This window comes from Oncorhynchus kisutch, linkage group LG20, assembly GCF_002021735.2.
Source record: "Oncorhynchus kisutch isolate 150728-3 linkage group LG20, Okis_V2, whole genome shotgun sequence".
Classification (NCBI taxonomy): Eukaryota; Metazoa; Chordata; class Actinopteri; order Salmoniformes; family Salmonidae; genus Oncorhynchus; species Oncorhynchus kisutch.
In genome coordinates, this window is record NC_034193.2 from 11,540,174 (window position 1) to 11,559,171 (window position 18,998).

Sequence of the window (18,998 nt, forward strand, 5' to 3'; positions counted from 1 at the left end):
AGTTCAGAAGGGTAACAGTGGTTTGCCCCCAAATACTTGAACCAACAACCTTGTGGTTCCATTTCTTGTACTGCATGTGCTTTACTGCTGTCTCAGAGACAGGCCTGTTATGGGAACAATGTCTTCTCATTGTTCCCATAACACAACAACTCAATCTAATCTACAGCATTCACAGGCACTTCTGTGATTCGCCGAGGAACAATCTCAATGCCTGTAAGTGCTAAGTATGAGAGACAATGTTATCTGCAATAGCAACACTTCAAAACACAAAAGAAATGTGGGATGAGAGTGGAGGAGGTCGATAACAACACAGAACACAAGAAGAGTACACCTTCAAAGACCGCGGCAGTCGGAATCAGCTCAAAATCCATTGGATCAGAGGCTTTAAGGGGAAATGCTGTGAATACCGATCTTTATCAGTGGATGTGTTTAGTTATTTATATTCAGGAGTAGTTTCAAAGTGGACCGTTGGTATTCCAGGCACGGTTCCATGAGAGCTTCCACAGTTCTTATCTTCTGTTTTCTCTCTCCTCGGCTTTCTCCTACACACTAGAAAAACAATGGTTCTAACTAGCACCAGAAAGTGATTTGGCTTGTAACCATAGCGGAACCCCTTTTGGGGCTACATAGAACCTATTTTGGAAGGTTCTATAAAGAACCATGCTATAAAGAACCCGTTCGTAATGTTATATGAGGAACCATTAAAAAAAAAGGTTCTATATAGCACCAACAAAGGGTTCTGCTGAATCTGAACGGTACTTTATAGATCCTTCTGAAATACAGGGTTAATTGTTCTTGTCAGCCATATTATAGTGTTACAATTCCATTGGTGTTATGGTTGTGTTAATTGACGTTGGATCTAGTCAGCTACCTCTAGAACAGCTGAGAGTCCCTGAAGCAAAAACTGAAAAACAACTAACAGACGTACTGTTCCCAATTGGCACAAGGCCATACATGAGTCTTCCACAAAACACCATGACTGGATATAGTCCTATATGACATTCAATAACCCAACACATTAGACCAACTGGAATGACACTCTCACTCGGTGAGAGTGCACAAAAAGAGCTGTGAACAAACCACGCCCCACTATATTCTAATGAGCCTCCGCCCCTAGATTTTTATGAACACTAAAAGAGGAAAGAACCCTTTACTGAACTCTAAAGAGCCATTGAAGGCCTCAAAGGTTTCTTTGACCCAATATGGGTTTACATAGTGCCTGGACAAAACATATTTTTCTCTGTGTGTACACCCTCTATCCCCTCTCTTTTACCACTTGGTTTCAAAATGATGTTCCCCCTCCAAATTCAATGAGAAAGAAGTCTGCCTAGACATCATAAATATTTGAGAGAAAATCAATGATTTGAAAGTGGATAGAAAGAGTGTGAGGTAGAGAGAAAGAGAACGAAGGTGAAGGGGGCGTTGGATCGAGAGCCAACAGCAAAACAAGGTAGTGCTGTCGAATGTGAGGCAGCACTTTGGAGTTCCGCTAATCTGTCCCGGTTACCTCAGGGCTGTCGGCAGTACCCCTGAAAAGGTTGCGATACCTCAGCAGCCCTTGAGGCAACTCACCTACTCAGCTCACCATTATGCACGAGGCCAAGGCTGAGGTGAATGTGTTATTGGGTGGCTTTTTCAATTCATAAATAATCACTGTGGTAATGAGCAACGTGGAGGGCAAATAGGATGATGGAATGATGCAGCAATGCAAAGACTACACATCTGGATTACACACCTGGATTACACACCTGGATTACACACCTGGATTAAACACCTGGATTACAAACCTGGATTACACACCTGGATTACACACCTGGATTAAACACCTGGATTACACACCTGGATTACACACCTGGATTACACACCTGGAAGATAATGATGTTGTTTACGACATTGTACGGCGGGAGGGATTGAATACTCAATAGCCAGAAGGTTTGCCTCCTCACACCGCATCCAATGTTACGCTTCTATCTAGTACATTGTATTCACACACGGTCCAGTACACTGCACAATAACACATTTCTTTCCCATCCAATATCTGTTCCTGTGGTTGAGTGACCATCGTAGGGTAAATGGCTAAAGGCAGCAGGGTAAAAAGGCGAGGCTAGTGTAGTGTGTATTGTGTAGTGTGTATTGTGTAGTGTGTAGTGTGCATTGTGCTGGGCGAGGAGGGAGAAGTGAGACAGATATGGATATCTGTCTCATAGTGATGTGTTGATAGGAGGAGGATAAGAAACTCTCTACACACTGATTTAAGGTCAGTGTTGCGTTTATCCCTCTATGGTAATGGTTATGATTTGGGGAGAAAACTGATCCTAGATCTGTGTCTAATGGGTACTTACGGTGATATGGAATTGAAGTCCAGCTAAAGATAGCCAAACCAACTCTTCTACCATTAAAAGTAAATACATGAATATGACAGCAACATTGTGGATTGTTGCTAACTTCTACAGCTTTTCCAACATCCCATATAGCAATGTGTTTTGTGAATTATGCCAGGATAAAACATGGCACAGGCATCGTCAACAGAATCCACTGAGCTAGTCCATTGCACATCTCACGCAGCCGCGGCGTCATTTGAATTAATTAATTAAAAATCACATGAGTACATGCTTTGCTGCACTTTCATTTCTTAACTTGACAATTTTATGTATGACTTCCTGCATCGCTCTGACAACAGATCTAATCGCCACGGGAACCAGCCTGTTTATGCCTGCTCAGCTTTGAAGAAGGAGAAGAGCTTCTATTTCATTTTATTATAATAATAATAACACTTCAGCCAAGTTCTTCTCAATAAAGAGACTGTCTGGGCAGGGGGCGAGTAGAGAGAAGGAAGATCACTCTCGCAGGGATGGAGAGAGAGAGCTACAGAGAGAGAGATACAGAGAGAGACACACACACACACAGTGAGAGGGAGAGCGATAGATAGAAGTAAAATGTATACTGTTTGCTGATGATCTGGTGCTTCTATCCCCAACCAAGGAGGGCCTACAGCAGCACCTAGATATTCTGCAGAGATTCTGTCAGACCTGGGCCCTGACAGACCTGGGCCCTGACAGTAAATCTCACCAGAGATTCTCACCAGAACCACAAACATAAATTCCATCTAGACACCGTTGCCCTAGAACACACAAAAAACTATACATACCTCGGCCTAAACATCAGCGCCACAGGTAACTTCCACAAAGCTGTGAAAGAGCTGAGAGACAAGGCAAGAAGGGCCTTATACGCCATCAAAGGGAACATAAAATTCGACAACCAATTAAGATCTGGATAAAGATATTGAATCAGTTATAGAACCCATTTCCCTTTATGGTTGTGAGGTCTGGGGTCCGCTTACCAACCAAGGATTCACAAAATGGGACAAACACCAAATTGAGACTCTGCATGCAGAATTCGGCAAAAATATCCTCTGTGTACAACGTAAACCAAATAATGCATGCAGAGCAGAATTAGGCAGATACCCACTAATTATTCAAATCAGACCTTCCATAACGAAGCCATCACCTACAGAGAGATGAATCTGGAGAAGTCTCCTAAGCAAGCTGGTCCTGGGGCTCTGTTCACAAACCCAAACACAACCCACAGACCCTCAAGACCGCAACACAATTAGACCCAAACAAATCTTGAGAAAAAAAAAAAAAAATACTGGACACATTGGAAAGAATTAACAAAAAACTGAGCAAACTAGAATGCCCTAAACAAAGAGTACACAGTGGCAGAATACCTGACCACCGTGACTGACACAAACTTAACAAAAGCTTAGACTACGTACAGAGTGAGCCTTGCTATTGAGAAAGGCTGCCATAGACAGACAAGGCCCTCAAGAGAAGACAGGCTATATGCACACTGCCCACAAAATGAGGTGGAAACTGAGATGCACTTCCTAACCTCTTGCCAAATGACCATATTAGAGACTCATATTTCCCTCAGATTACACAGATACACATATAATTCGAAAAAACAAACCCAATTTTGATAAACTTCCATATCTATTGGGTGAAATACCACAGTGTGCCGTCACAGCAGAAAGATTTGTGACTTGTTGCCACAAGAAAAGGGCAACCAGTGAAGAACAAACACCACTGTAAATACAACCCATATTAATGGTTATTTATTTTCCCTTTTGTACTTGAACTATTTGCACATAATATGACATTTGTAATGCCTCTATTCTTTTGGAACTTTTGTAAGTGTAATGTTTACTGTTAATTTTTATTGTTTATTTCACTTTTGTTTATTATCTACTTCACTTGCTTTGGCAATATTAACATATGTTTCCCATACCAATAAAGCCCTTAAATTGAAATTGAAATAAATAAAATAAATTGAGAGAGAGATGGGAGAGACGGGAGTCTTCGTCAGAACATTTCCAAAAGGATCCACAGTGAAAGTGTCAATTGCAAAGTTCCTCAAAAAGGTCAAAGTATTATTTCCCCCCAGCTTCATCTCTCCTTCACTTACTCAACATCACTTGATTTGTTCAATAAGAAAGCCTAACATGCATAATAACATCATTTAGTGATGTTTTCTACAGAAAAGCGGGAGACTCTAAAGCCAATTAAGCTGTGTTGGTACTCCCGTAACAGATAAAGACGATCACAATCATATTGTAGTAGAGGTCATAATTCCGACAAGGTAAACAAGTCATAAAGGAGATTACTCTATGTCTAGGGACCTAATACTGTATTACCAGCATATTACCATCAGTCACAATATGGAATAATATGAAAAGCCAGCATTACAGTAATGAGAAAACAGAACAGTCTACTAAACACACAGATCAATATGTGAAATAGAAAGCAGATGATCCTATATGTCTAACATAATGATTACCAGACAATTCCATATGTTGTATCATTATGAACATAACAGTACACTAATGTTGCTGGTGCATGTATGAAGGTGACTGGGACGTTTCGAATATTAAATCCTACATTAATGCCTCATTTACATAATCTTCGTTTAACAGACGCTCTTATCCAAAGCGACTTACAATAATTGCATGATGGTATTAGGATTCATATAGTTTTTCATGTAAAACACATGTCAAGTGCATCATTAGGAAAAATGCATGTAGAAAAAAAAATTACGTTCCCACTGGGCAGAAACATAATCAATTCAACGTTTATTCCACGTTGGTTCAACGTCATTGCATTGGAATGACATGGGAACAATGTTCATTCAACCAGTGTGTGACCAGTGGGTTGAGAGGTTTCAGCTGGGGACTGGAAAAGCTTTTGTTTCCCGTGGTGAGAGCTGCATCAAGGTAAAAACAGAACACGTCGGATTAAATCACAAGATTTGAGATGTATTTATGGAGAGCGAGAAAAGCTCAAGGGTTAAAACAACAAAAACATGACTGAAACTTAAGTGGATCTCAGATTGATTGTCTGGGGCCAAGTTAACCTCTCCGGTCATGTAAGAAAATCAGGACCATTGTGCTTTTAGGGAAAGAGTATAATTTTGTACATGTGTTAAACTACAAGTTTGACCAAATCCAGTCCCCTTGCTTAGTGGGTCTGGGGTCCTCCCTGGGATAAATGTTATGTAGAAGGACTGAGAAGCTCAGTTCTGGTGACTTTTTAAAAGGGCATTCTACTCCAAAATATATGAAAATAAAATGATGCCGACACCATCTAAAATATAATTTTCACTTCCAGAAATGGGCCCAGAGGGTTTGTCCATCTGCATTTACCCCATTTGACACAACATCCTGACTGTTAGTATTATTAATAAATATGTATATGTAAATAATTATTCATTGTTATTCACTCATAAATTCTTTTTTTTTCTCCAAATGTATATTACAAAGTTTGGAGGGTGTTTGAATGTAAACCTAATGTACGTTTTATGATACACAGAAAGTGTTTTTTAAACAGAATAAAAAGTGCTCTGAAACACCCAAAGTGGTTCTTCAATCTATATATTGGTGTTTAATGGAGAGTGTTGTGTAGTCCTACCACTATGACCCGTCGGGAAAGCATGCACTTCATTATAATTATTATAGCTATTATGGATAAGAGCGATATTATTTATACTTGTCAAATGGCAGCAAAGCATCGATCATCATGTCACCAGAATGAAACCCTCGATATTTATTGAAAGGAGCATCAAGCTCACTTTTACCGCCCTGTGAAGTTCAACGCAATTTATTGCATCTGTAGCCTAATAAAATGCATGCTTTCCCAAGTAATGGGATGACCACACAACATATCATTGCGCGACTCCAAGTCTACTTTGATATGATGGTTATTATATCAATATTTGCGCATAAAGGCGTTTCCACCGCCATGTCTCGCATAGTTAATTTTACCGACACAAAAAGATCCCATCATGTCGAACGAACAAATTGTCTGTTAGCATTTATAAAATTGTAGCAGCATTTCATGTTTCCATCAGCCCGGTCGTGCCTTTTTTCATGCATCAGGTAATTCATCCACATGACATGTCTGGATGGAAACGTGGTTAGTGATTAATGAAATACCATGCAGCGTCGTGGATAGCAGAGAAGAGACAGGGATGAATCCTCTGATTTCTCAAATGAGTTTCCAACACCCACCCCCCAAAAAAACGTCCCTCAGAGCAACAAAGTGGTGCCTGGGAACGACACAGACTGGTGACGTCAGAAAGGCCTCTGATCCCTTTAAAGCCCTGTTACAACATGCCCAAATGAAATGTGTCGGACTGAAAAAGAATAGAACCCGTGAGAATACGTTATGAGAGGAGAAAAGCATTAGGTCGTTTTTTTAAGCACGTCTTTAAAGAACCATGCTATGATTGAGCTAATTTTCCTAGCCATTTTACTATATGTGTGAGTACATAAACCATAGTAGACATAGATGCAGTGCTCCCACCAATAATACATGTTTTTCTTAACCATTAAAACGACCGTTAAGCCCAATGAGAGAACTGAACAGCAATACTTAGATACAGCTTCCATTTAGAATTAGGATTTCAATAAGGTTTAACCACAACACATTGCAGTGGCTAATGCTCAGTGGCATGACTAATCTGTGTACCACTTGTACTCACTGATACAGGGCCTGAACACTTCCCAAAACCCAGAGAGTAGTATACTCTTTGTAGAGTCATTCTGAAAATTGTTGGCTGCTGAAAAAAAGTGTTTGTAAAGGCAGCTCCGAAAGGGCTTTAACGAGGCAAGTCAGTTAAGAACAAATTCTAATTTATAATGGCGAAACCCGGACGACGCTGGGCCAATCGTGTGCCGCCTTATGGGACTCCCAGTCACGGCCAGAGGTGATGCAGCCTGGAATCTTGCAGTGGTTCTCTAATCTGAATATTGTTGTTTTAAAGTGATTGTTTTATGTAAAACGCAGCATCAGACTGTCTGTCATACAATCAAATGGTTAAGAAATGCAAATGATTTATTGCCTAAATATGGATTGATGGTAAGGGCGTGTCTATAATATGTTTGGAGGAAATCCACATTCATTTAGACAGAGGCAATACAGTGTCATGCTTGTTGTAAAACCTCTGGTTCCTGTTGGTGGACTGTGCACTGTTTTCCACAATGCCCCACAAAATGGGTTAAACTGGCAAATGAACAGACACAGAAGTTAATAAAAATACTCCAGGAGAAGGGACCTAATTCTGCACTAGACAGGATTCATAACATCATAATGGTGTTTAGAAGCATTAAAGAGAGGATATTACACCTAAAGAGAAGGGACCTAATTCTGCACTAGACAGGATTCATAACATCATAATGGTGTTTAGAAGCATTAAAGAGAGGATATTACACCTAAAGAGAAGGGACCTAATTCTGCACTAGACAGGATTCATAACATCACAATAGTGTTTAGAAGCATTAAAGAGAGGATATTACACCTAAAGAGAAGGGACCTAATTCTGCACTAGACAGGATTCATAACATCATAATGGTGTTTAGAAGCATTAAAGAGAGGATATTACACCTAAAGAGAAGGGACCTAATTCTGCACTAGACAGGATTCATAACATCATAATGGTGTTTAGAAGCATTAAAGAGAGGATATTACACCTAAAGAGAAGGGACCTAATTCTGAACTAGACAGGATTCAAAACATCATAATAGTGTTTAGAAGCATTAAAGAGAGGATATTACACCTAAAGAGAAGGGACCTAATTCTGAACTAGACAGGATTCAAAACATAATAATAGTGTTTAGAAGCATTAAAGAGAGGATATTACACCTAAAGAGAAGGGACCTAATTCTGAACTAGACAGGATTCAAAACATCATAATAGTGTTTAGAAGCATTAAAGAGAGGATATTACACCTAAAGAGAAGGGACCTAATTCTGCACTAGACAGGATTCATAACATCATAATAGTGTTTAGAAGCATTAAAGAGAGGATATTACACCTAAAGAGAAGGGACCTAATTCTGAACTAGACAGGATTCAAAACATAATAATAGTGTTTAGAAGCATTAAAGAGAGGATATTACACCTAAAGAGAAGGGACCTAATTCTGAACTAGACAGGATTCATAACATCATAATAGTGTTTAGAAGCATTAAAGAGAGGATATTACACCTAAAGAGAAGGGACCTAATTCTGAACTAGACAGGATTCATAACATCATAATAGTGTTTAGAAGCATTAAAGAGAGGATATTACACCTAAAGAGAAGGGACCTAATTCTGAACTAGACAGGATTCAAAACATCATAATAGTGTTTAGAAGCATTAAAGAGAGGATATTACACCTAAAGAGAAGGGACCTAATTCTGCACTAGACAGGATTCAAAACATCATAATAGTGTTTAGAAGCATTAAAGAGAGGATATTACACCTAAAGAGAAGGGACCTAATTCTGCACTAGACAGGATTCATAACATCATAATGGTGTTTAGAAGCATTAAAGAGAGGATATTACACCTAAAGAGAAGGGACCTAATTCTGAACTAGACAGGATTCAAAACATAATAATAGTGTTTAGAAGCATTAAAGAGAGGATATTACACCTAAAGAGAAGGGACCTAATTCTGCACTAGACAGGATTCAAAACATAATAATAGTGTTTAGAAGCATTAAAGAGAGGATATTACACCTAAAGAGAAGGGACCTAATTCTGAACTAGACAGGATTCAAAACATAATAATAGTGTTTAGAAGCATTAAAGAGAGGATATTACACCTAAAGAGAAGGGACCTAATTCTGAACTAGACAGGATTCAAAACATAATAATAGTGTTTAGAAGCATTAAAGAGAGGATATTACACCTAAAGAGAAGGGACCTAATTCTGCACTAGACAGGATTCAAAACATAATAATAGTGTTTAGAAGCATTAAAGAGAGGATATTACACCTAAAGAGAAGGGACCTAATTCTGAACTAGACAGGATTCAAAACATCATAATAGTGTTTAGAAGCATTAAAGAGAGGATATTACACCTAAAGAGAAGGGACCTAATTCTGAACTAGACAGGATTCAAAACATCATAATAGTGTTTAGAAGCATTAAAGAGAGGATATTACACCTAAAGAGAAGGGACCTAATTCTGCACTAGACAGGATTCAAAACATAATAATAGTGTTTAGAAGCATTAAAGAGAGGATATTACACCTAAAGAGAAGGGACCTAATTCTGCACTAGACAGGATTCAAAACATCATAATAGTGTTTAGAAGCATTAAAGAGAGGATATTACACCTAAAGAGAAGGGACCTAATTCTGAACTAGACAGGATTCAAAACATAATAATAGTGTTTAGAAGCATTAAAGAGAGGATATTACACCTAAAGAGAAGGGACCTAATTCTGAACTAGACAGGATTCAAAACATAATAATAGTGTTTAGAAGCATTAAAGAGAGGATATTACACCTAAAGAGAAGGGACCTAATTCTGAACTAGACAGGATTCAAAACATAATAATAGTGTTTAGAAGCATTAAAGAGAGGATATTACACCTAAAGAGAAGGGACCTAATTCTGCACTAGACAGGATTCAAAACATAATAATAGTGTTTAGAAGCATTAAAGAGAGGATATTACACCTAAAGAGAAGGGACCTAATTCTGCACTAGACAGGATTCAAAACATAATAATAGTGTTTAGAAGCATTAAAGAGAGGATATTACACCTAAAGAGAAGGGACCTAATTCTGAACTAGACAGGATTCAAAACATAATAATAGTGTTTAGAAGCATTAAAGAGAGGATATTACACCTAAAGAGAAGGGACCTAATTCTGAACTAGACAGGATTCAAAACATCATAATAGTGTTTAGAAGCATTAAAGAGAGGATATTACACCTAAAGAGAAGGGACCTAATTCTGAACTAGACAGGATTCAAAACATCATAATAGTGTTTAGAAGCATTAAAGAGAGGATATTACACCTAAAGAGAAGGGACCTAATTCTGCACTAGACAGGATTCAAAACATAATAATAGTGTTTAGAAGCATTAAAGAGAGGATATTACACCTAAAGAGAAGGGACCTAATTCTGCACTAGACAGGATTCAAAACATCATAATAGTGTTTAGAAGCATTAAAGAGAGGATATTACACCTAAAGAGAAGGGACCTAATTCTGAACTAGACAGGATTCAAAACATAATAATAGTGTTTAGAAGCATTAAAGAGAGGATATTACACCTAAAGAGAAGGGACCTAATTCTGAACTAGACAGGATTCAAAACATAATAATAGTGTTTAGAAGCATTAAAGAGAGGATATTACACCTAAAGAGAAGGGACCTAATTCTGAACTAGACAGGATTCAAAACATAATAATAGTGTTTAGAAGCATTAAAGAGAGGATATTACACCTAAAGAGAAGGGACCTAATTCTGCACTAGACAGGATTCAAAACATAATAATAGTGTTTAGAAGCATTAAAGAGAGGATATTACACCTAAAGAGAAGGGACCTAATTCTGCACTAGACAGGATTCAAAACATAATAATAGTGTTTAGAAGCATTAAAGAGAGGATATTACACCTAAAGAGAAGGGACCTAATTCTGAACTAGACAGGATTCAAAACATAATAATAGTGTTTAGAAGCATTAAAGAGAGGATATTACACCTAAAGAGAAGGGACCTAATTCTGAACTAGACAGGATTCAAAACATAATAATAGTGTTTAGAAGCATTAAAGAGAGGATATTACACCTAAAGAGAAGGGACCTAATTCTGCACTAGACAGGATTCAAAACATAATAATAGTGTTTAGAAGCATTAAAGAGAGGATATTACACCTAAAGAGAAGGGACCTAATTCTGAACTAGACAGGATTCAAAACATCATAATGGTGTTTAGAAGCTTTAAAGAGAGAGGAAACGACACCTAAAGAGAAGGGACCTAATTCTGCACTAGACAGGATTCAAAACATCATAATGGTGTTTAGAAGCATTAAAGAGAGGATATTACACCTAAAGAGAAGGGACCTAATTCTGAACTAGACAGGATTCAAAATATCATAATGGTGTTTAGAAGCATTAAAGAGAGGATATTACACCTAAAGAGAAGGGACCTAATTCTGCACTAGACAGGATTCAAAACATCATAATAGTGTTTAGAAGCATTAAAGAGAGGATATTACACCTAAAGAGAAGGGACCTAATTCTGCACTAGACAGGATTCAAAACATCATAATAGTGTTTAGAAGCATTAAAGAGAGGATATTACACCTAAAGAGAAGGGACCTAATTCTGCACTAGACAGGATTCAAAACATAATAATAGTGTTTAGAAGCATTAAAGAGAGGATATTACACCTAAAGAGAATGGACCTAATTCTGAACTAGACAGGATTCAAAACATAATAATAGTGTTTAGAAGCATTAAAGAGAGGATATTACACCTAAAGAGAAGGGACCTAATTCTGAACAAGACAGGATTCAAAACATCATAATAGTGTTTAGAAGCATTAAAGAGAGGATATTACACCTAAAGAGAAGGGACCTAATTCTGAACTAGACAGGATTCAAAACATCATAATAGTGTTTAGAAGCATTAAAGAGAGGATATTACACCTAAAGAGAAGGGACCTAATTCTGCACTAGACAGGATTCAAAACATAATAATAGTGTTTAGAAGCATTAAAGAGAGGATATTACACCTAAAGAGAAGGGACCTAATTCTGCACTAGACAGGATTCAAAACATCATAATGGTGTTTAGAAGCATTAAAGAGAGGATATTACACCTAAAGAGAAGGGACCTAATTCTGCACTAGACAGGATTCAAAACATCATAATAGTGTTTAGAAGCATTAAAGAGAGGATATTACACCTAAAGAGAAGGGACCTAATTCTGCACTAGACAGGATTCAAAACATCATAATAGTGTTTAGAAGCATTAAAGAGAGGATATTACACCTAAAGAGAAGGGACCTAATTCTGCACTAGACAGGATTCAAAACATAATAATAGTGTTTAGAAGCATTAAAGAGAGGATATTACACCTAAAGAGAAGGGACCTAATTCTGAACTAGACAGGATTCAAAACATAATAATAGTGTTTAGAAGCATTAAAGAGAGGATATTACACCTAAAGAGAAGGGACCTAATTCTGAACTAGACAGGATTCAAAACATAATAATAGTGTTTAGAAGCATTAAAGAGAGGATATTACACCTAAAGAGAAGGGACCTAATTCTGAACTAGACAGGATTCAAAACATCATAATGGTGTTTAGAAGCTTTAAAGAGAGAGGAAACGACACCTAAAGAGAAGGGACCTAATTCTGCACTAGACAGGATTCAAAACATCATAATGGTGTTTAGAAGCATTAAAGAGAGGATATTACACCTAAAGAGAAGGGACCTAATTCTGAACTAGACAGGATTCAAAACATCATAATGGTGTTTAGAAGCATTAAAGAGAGGATATTACACCTAAAGAGAAGGGACCTAATTCTGCACTAGACAGGATTCAAAACATCATAATAGTGTTTAGAAGCATTAAAGAGAGGATATTACACCTAAAGAGAAGGGACCTAATTCTGCACTAGACAGGATTCAAAACATCATAATAGTGTTTAGAAGCATTAAAGAGAGGATATTACACCTAAAGAGAAGGGACCTAATTCTGCACTAGACAGGATTCAAAACATAATAATAGTGTTTAGAAGCATTAAAGAGAGGATATTACACCTAAAGAGAATGGACCTAATTCTGAACTAGACAGGATTCAAAACATAATAATAGTGTTTAGAAGCATTAAAGAGAGGATATTACACCTAAAGAGAAGGGACCTAATTCTGAACAAGACAGGATTCAAAACATAATAATAGTGTTTAGAAGCATTAAAGAGAGGATATTACACCTAAAGAGAAGGGACCTAATTCTGAACTAGACAGGATTCAAAACATAATAATAGTGTTTAGAAGCATTAAAGAGAGGATATTACACCTAAAGAGAAGGGACCTAATTCTGAACTAGACAGGATTCAAAACATAATAATAGTGTTTAGAAGCATTAAAGAGAGGATATTACACCTAAAGAGAAGGGACCTAATTCTGCACTAGACAGGATTCAAAACATAATAATAGTGTTTAGACGCATTAAAGAGAGGATATTACACCTAAAGAGAAGGGACCTAATTCTGAACTAGACAGGATTCAAAACATAATAATAGTGTTTAGAAGCATTAAAGAGAGGATATTACACCTAAAGAGAAGGGACCTAATTCTGAACTAGACAGGATTCAAAACATCATAATGGTGTTTAGAAGCTTTAAAGAGAGAGGAAACGACACCTAAAGAGAAGGGACCTAATTCTGCACTAGACAGGATTCAAAACATCATAATGGTGTTTAGAAGCATTAAAGAGAGGATATTACACCTAAAGAGAAGGGACCTAATTCTGAACTAGACAGGATTCAAAACATCATAATGGTGTTTAGAAGCATTAAAGAGAGGATATTACACCTAAAGAGAAGGGACCTAATTCTGCACTAGACAGGATTCAAAACATCATAATAGTGTTTAGAAGCATTAAAGAGAGGATATTACACCTAAAGAGAAGGGACCTAATTCTGCACTAGACAGGATTCAAAACATCATAATAGTGTTTAGAAGCATTAAAGAGAGGATATTACACCTAAAGAGAAGGGACCTAATTCTGCACTAGACAGGATTCAAAACATAATAATAGTGTTTAGAAGCATTAAAGAGAGGATATTACACCTAAAGAGAATGGACCTAATTCTGAACTAGACAGGATTCAAAACATAATAATAGTGTTTAGAAGCATTAAAGAGAGGATATTACACCTAAAGAGAAGGGACCTAATTCTGAACAAGACAGGATTCAAAACATAATAATAGTGTTTAGAAGCATTAAAGAGAGGATATTACACCTAAAGAGAAGGGACCTAATTCTGAACTAGACAGGATTCAAAACATAATAATAGTGTTTAGAAGCATTAAAGAGAGGATATTACACCTAAAGAGAAGGGACCTAATTCTGAACTAGACAGGATTCAAAACATAATAATAGTGTTTAGAAGCATTAAAGAGAGGATATTACACCTAAAGAGAAGGGACCTAATTCTGCACTAGACAGGATTCAAAACATAATAATAGTGTTTAGACGCATTAAAGAGAGGATATTACACCTAAAGAGAAGGGACCTAATTCTGAACTAGACAGGATTCAAAACATAATAATAGTGTTTAGAAGCATTAAAGAGAGGATATTACACCTAAAGAGAAGGGACCTAATTCTGAACTAAACACAACTCAAAACACCATAATAGTGTTCAGAATATTTTCCGGTAGCGCTCCCTGTCCTAGTGTTTGGGATTGTCTTTATCCCACAGTGGTTTTTATGTGGAGCAGTTTTGGGAACAGGCTCCCCTGCCAACGTTTAGGATTACATTTCATCTTCATGCTAAAAGTTCTATATTTTTTTCTAACACTTGTGGATAACAAGCTTATTATGATGAGGAGAGAGATGATACAATAATTGTAATGAGGGACAGGGAAGATGGTAGCACCTCTCTGTCTGTCATTGTCTCATCTAATCTCTCTCTCTCTCTCTCTCTCTCTCTCTCTCTCTCTCTCATTCTTCCTGCTCTCTCCTCATCTTCTTTCTCTCTCTCCCCTCATCTTCTCTCTCTCTCTCTCTCCTCATCTTCTTTCTCTCTCTCTCCTCATCTTCTCTCTCTCTCTCATTCTTCCTGCTCTCTCCTCATCTTCTTTCTCTCTCTCCCCTCATCTTGTTTCTCTCTCTCTCCTCATCTTCTTTCTCTCTCTCTCTCCTCATCTTCTTTCTCTCTCTCTCCTCATCTTCTTTCTCTCCCTCTCCTCATCTTTTTTTCTCTCTCTCCTCATCTTCTTTCTCTCCCTCTCCTCATCCTCTCTCTCTCTCTCTCCTCATCCTCTCTCTCTCTCTCTCTCTCTGACATCTCAAAGTGGTTGACTCAAGATCCATATCTGACTCAGTGTTCCCTGTCCTCCCACCTTCCTTCACACCTCTTCCCTACCTAATGGCGCCACCATCATCTCACCTCAGCCTCTTGAGGCTCCAGGTCATGATTCAGACCCTCCTCCTGACTTTTGTCATCACTGTCTTTGTCAGCCTGCTAAGAGATGGCACACAGCACTCAGACGACCAGCATGGTTGATATGCTGTCTGTACCGCTGTTTGAAATAAAATATGGATGCCGGGGACATAAGAACAAGACAGGGAGATTTATCCTATAGATTTATGCTTTATCCTATATATTATCCTATAGTCTCACTTCAAAACAGTGGATTATAATAATGTACTGGACAGCGGAGTTCAGTTCTATTCCGAACTACAGACAGTCAGACTCAGTTCTTCTGAGTCAATGAGGAAGGTTATAGAGGAAGGTTATAAAGTGAAACAAATAAAGACGTTTCTAGAATGATGCACTCTAAAAGAAGTGCTGAGATGTTCTTCCTACATCTTGCTTACAGTACCCCAGGGGCATGAAAAGACAAAGGAAGCAAGTAAGCTTTGATGAATATGGCAGGTACCATGCTGGATAAATATTTGATGCTATTGATGGAGATGGGCTTGTGTGTTCAGAATGAGAGTAGTGGATGAAGCCAGCCACAATGCAATGGCTTCAAGCACAAAGCCACAGCGCTATAGCTGGGTCTTTGAATGTTGGACTAACATCAACCAACACATGAGATGTGAATCAGAAAAGGAAAGGAAGAGCAGCTAGTATGCAGTCTTGACCACTGTAGTTTGAAGTGATTAGCGGTGTTGTTGGCTAACTCCTCTGAACAATAGTGTCCTGACGAGAGAGCACATTTTCCATGCCAGGCGAAATCGCGCCTCATTAGCTCATTGTTATGGATGTATCCAAACAAACGCCACTAGAAAACAGCTTCAACAAATGCAAATGCAGCTACTTTGCTGTTATTCTGGCTTTTTGACGTGACCGTAAGTTAGCCGTAGTCAGCTAGCTAGCAAGCAAGGGATAAGAACGTTACCAGCCAATATGACAATATAATATTTAGAACGAACGACTGGGTCATCCATAGATACAGAAGAAAAAGACTGAATGACTGGCAACCGAACCAATAGAACGAATGACCAGCCGGCTTGGGTAGCATCCCTAGATTTGTCTTGGGACTATATCTTGTGGAAGGATGAAATAGTATGACTAAATTCATCAAAATAAAGTTTTTAATGAAAATATGCAATCATTATTTGAATATGTTGGTAACCCGTTGTATAAAAGTGATAAGAGCAATAACACCCATGCCAATATATCATCCAAACACCGGCTTCTCGGGCATGGTCACTTAAAGGGAATATTAACCTGAGTCTATGATTGAGGTGGTCATATACAATACAATGAGCTAAAGCCAATACGTAGAATAGACTGATATGTTTCATAATTCTTTCAACATTATTCTGAAACTATGAAGCTGGGTATGCATTCGAATTAGTATGGTGTAGACTCTGACTAAACTTGTGACTTGTCTAACCTTTCCTGATGAATCTAAATATATGTAATTTAGGAGTCATTTACAATACTGTCACCTTTAATCAGTGAGATATGACAGAGAGATGGCCATCAGCTAGACTAGACAGGACACTGCATTTATGACACTAATAACAGTGTTACAGAAACAAGAACATATGAGTGTGCGTGTGTGTGTGTGTGTGTATGTGTGTGTTGGCTGAGTGACAGTTTGTAGGTGCCTTGTCAAATAAAATCTGAAATCAAATCAAATGTTATTTATCACAAGCGCTGAATTCAACAGGTATTACCTTGAAATGCTTGCTTAAACAGTAAGAAACATTTCTAGAATAAAGAAAGGAAATAGTAAGAGATTAAGTAAGAGATTAAGCACATATTTACTGCTAAATTTATTTAGACTTGCCATAACAAAGGGGTTGAATACTTATTGACTCAAGACATTTCAGCTTTTCATTTATATTACATTTGTAAAAAGAAAAATCAAAAAACAACATCACTTTGACATTATGGGGTTGGCCAGTGTGTAGGCCAGTGACACAGTCATCCAGAACAACTGGTGCTTACATGCGTGGTTCGGTGTTGCTTGCCTCCAAGCAAGCATAGAAGGCATTTAGCTCATCTTTTAGGCTCGTGTCACGTCGTAGCTCGCGGCTGGGTGACAGTTTGCAAGTCTTGCCACATTCGACGAGTGTCAGAGCCGGAGGGAGTAACAGGATTTCTCATAAGCGTCCGGATTAGTGTTCCGCGGATGTTGCCTGTAATCCATTGCTTCTGGTTGGGATATGTATGTACTTTGGGCACGATGTCATCGATGCACAGTGACTGATGTGGTAAACTCCTCAATGCCATCGGATGAATCCTGGAACATATTCCATTCTGTGCTGGTGAAACAGTCCTGTAGCTTAGCATCTGCTTCATCGGACCACTTCAGTATCACTGGTACTTCCTGTTTGTGTTTTTGCTTATAAGCATTAATCAGGAGGATAGCGTTATGGTCAGATTTGCCAAATGGAAGACGAGGGAGAACATGTATGCGTGTGTGGAGTAAAGGTAACCTAGAGTTTTTTCACCTCTAGTTGCACAGGTGACATGCTGGTACACATGAGGTAGGCTATGTTTTCCTGCATTAAAATCACAGGCCAATAGGAACGCAATTACACGGGTGAGCATTTTCTTGTTTGCTTATGGCCCTATACAGCTTGTTGAGTGTGTATTAGTGCCATCATCGGTTTGTTGTGATAAATAAACATCTACGAAAAATATAGATGAAAACTCTCCTGGTAAATAGTATGGTCTGCAGCTTATCATGAGGTATTCTAACTCAGGCGAGCAGAACCTCGAGACCTCCTTAATGTTAGAGATTGCGCACCAGCTGCTGTCTTACTACGACCAGGCGGTGCCAGGGAGATGGTAGCGCCACGTTGCCAGGGTTTGTGTGTGTCATGGAGATGGCATTGCCACCAGGGCACCATAGAGTCTGGCACTGTGGAACCCATTCCCAACGACCATCTGTTCCTGCTTTGTGACACACACACACACACACACACACACACACACACACACACACACACACACACACACACACACACACACACACACACACACACACACACACACACACACACACACACACACACACACACAATTCTATTAAGATTCAGTAGGAGTGTGGGGCTGTGGGAGTGGTGTGGGGACTACTCATCATTGTGAGACGGGAGCAGCAGGGCAGGTGTAGGAGACGGTGTGAGAGACACAACCCAGCACAGGGATGCAGTATTGTACAATAACCTGTCTGGCAAAAACAAGTCACCCTTTGTAATATACCGCAGAGAGAATCCCCCAAATTAATATTCCTCAAGTCTTGTTGGCTTAGAGGGGTGAGTGTGTGTGTGTGTGTGTGTGAGCGCGAGTCTACTTCAGTATATCTTAACAGCTAACAAAATAAATCCTAAAATAACCACAGTCTAAGTGGAAATACAAAGTAACTAATTAAAAAAACACTTCTGTGTACTCCATGAAAAGACAAGCCTCCACAGTGTGTGTAGGGGTGTGACTGATAAACACAGCTAAATGATTCTGCCAACA

General features: G+C 38.4%; 1 protein-coding gene across 3 annotated transcripts in view; it reads right to left on the reverse strand.

The window, feature by feature from the left end:
* The window catches only part of LOC109866028 (carbonic anhydrase-related protein 10), a 330,920-nt gene that overhangs the window by 27,513 nt on the left and 284,409 nt on the right, over window positions 1-18,998 (reverse strand). The window lies entirely within an intron of this gene.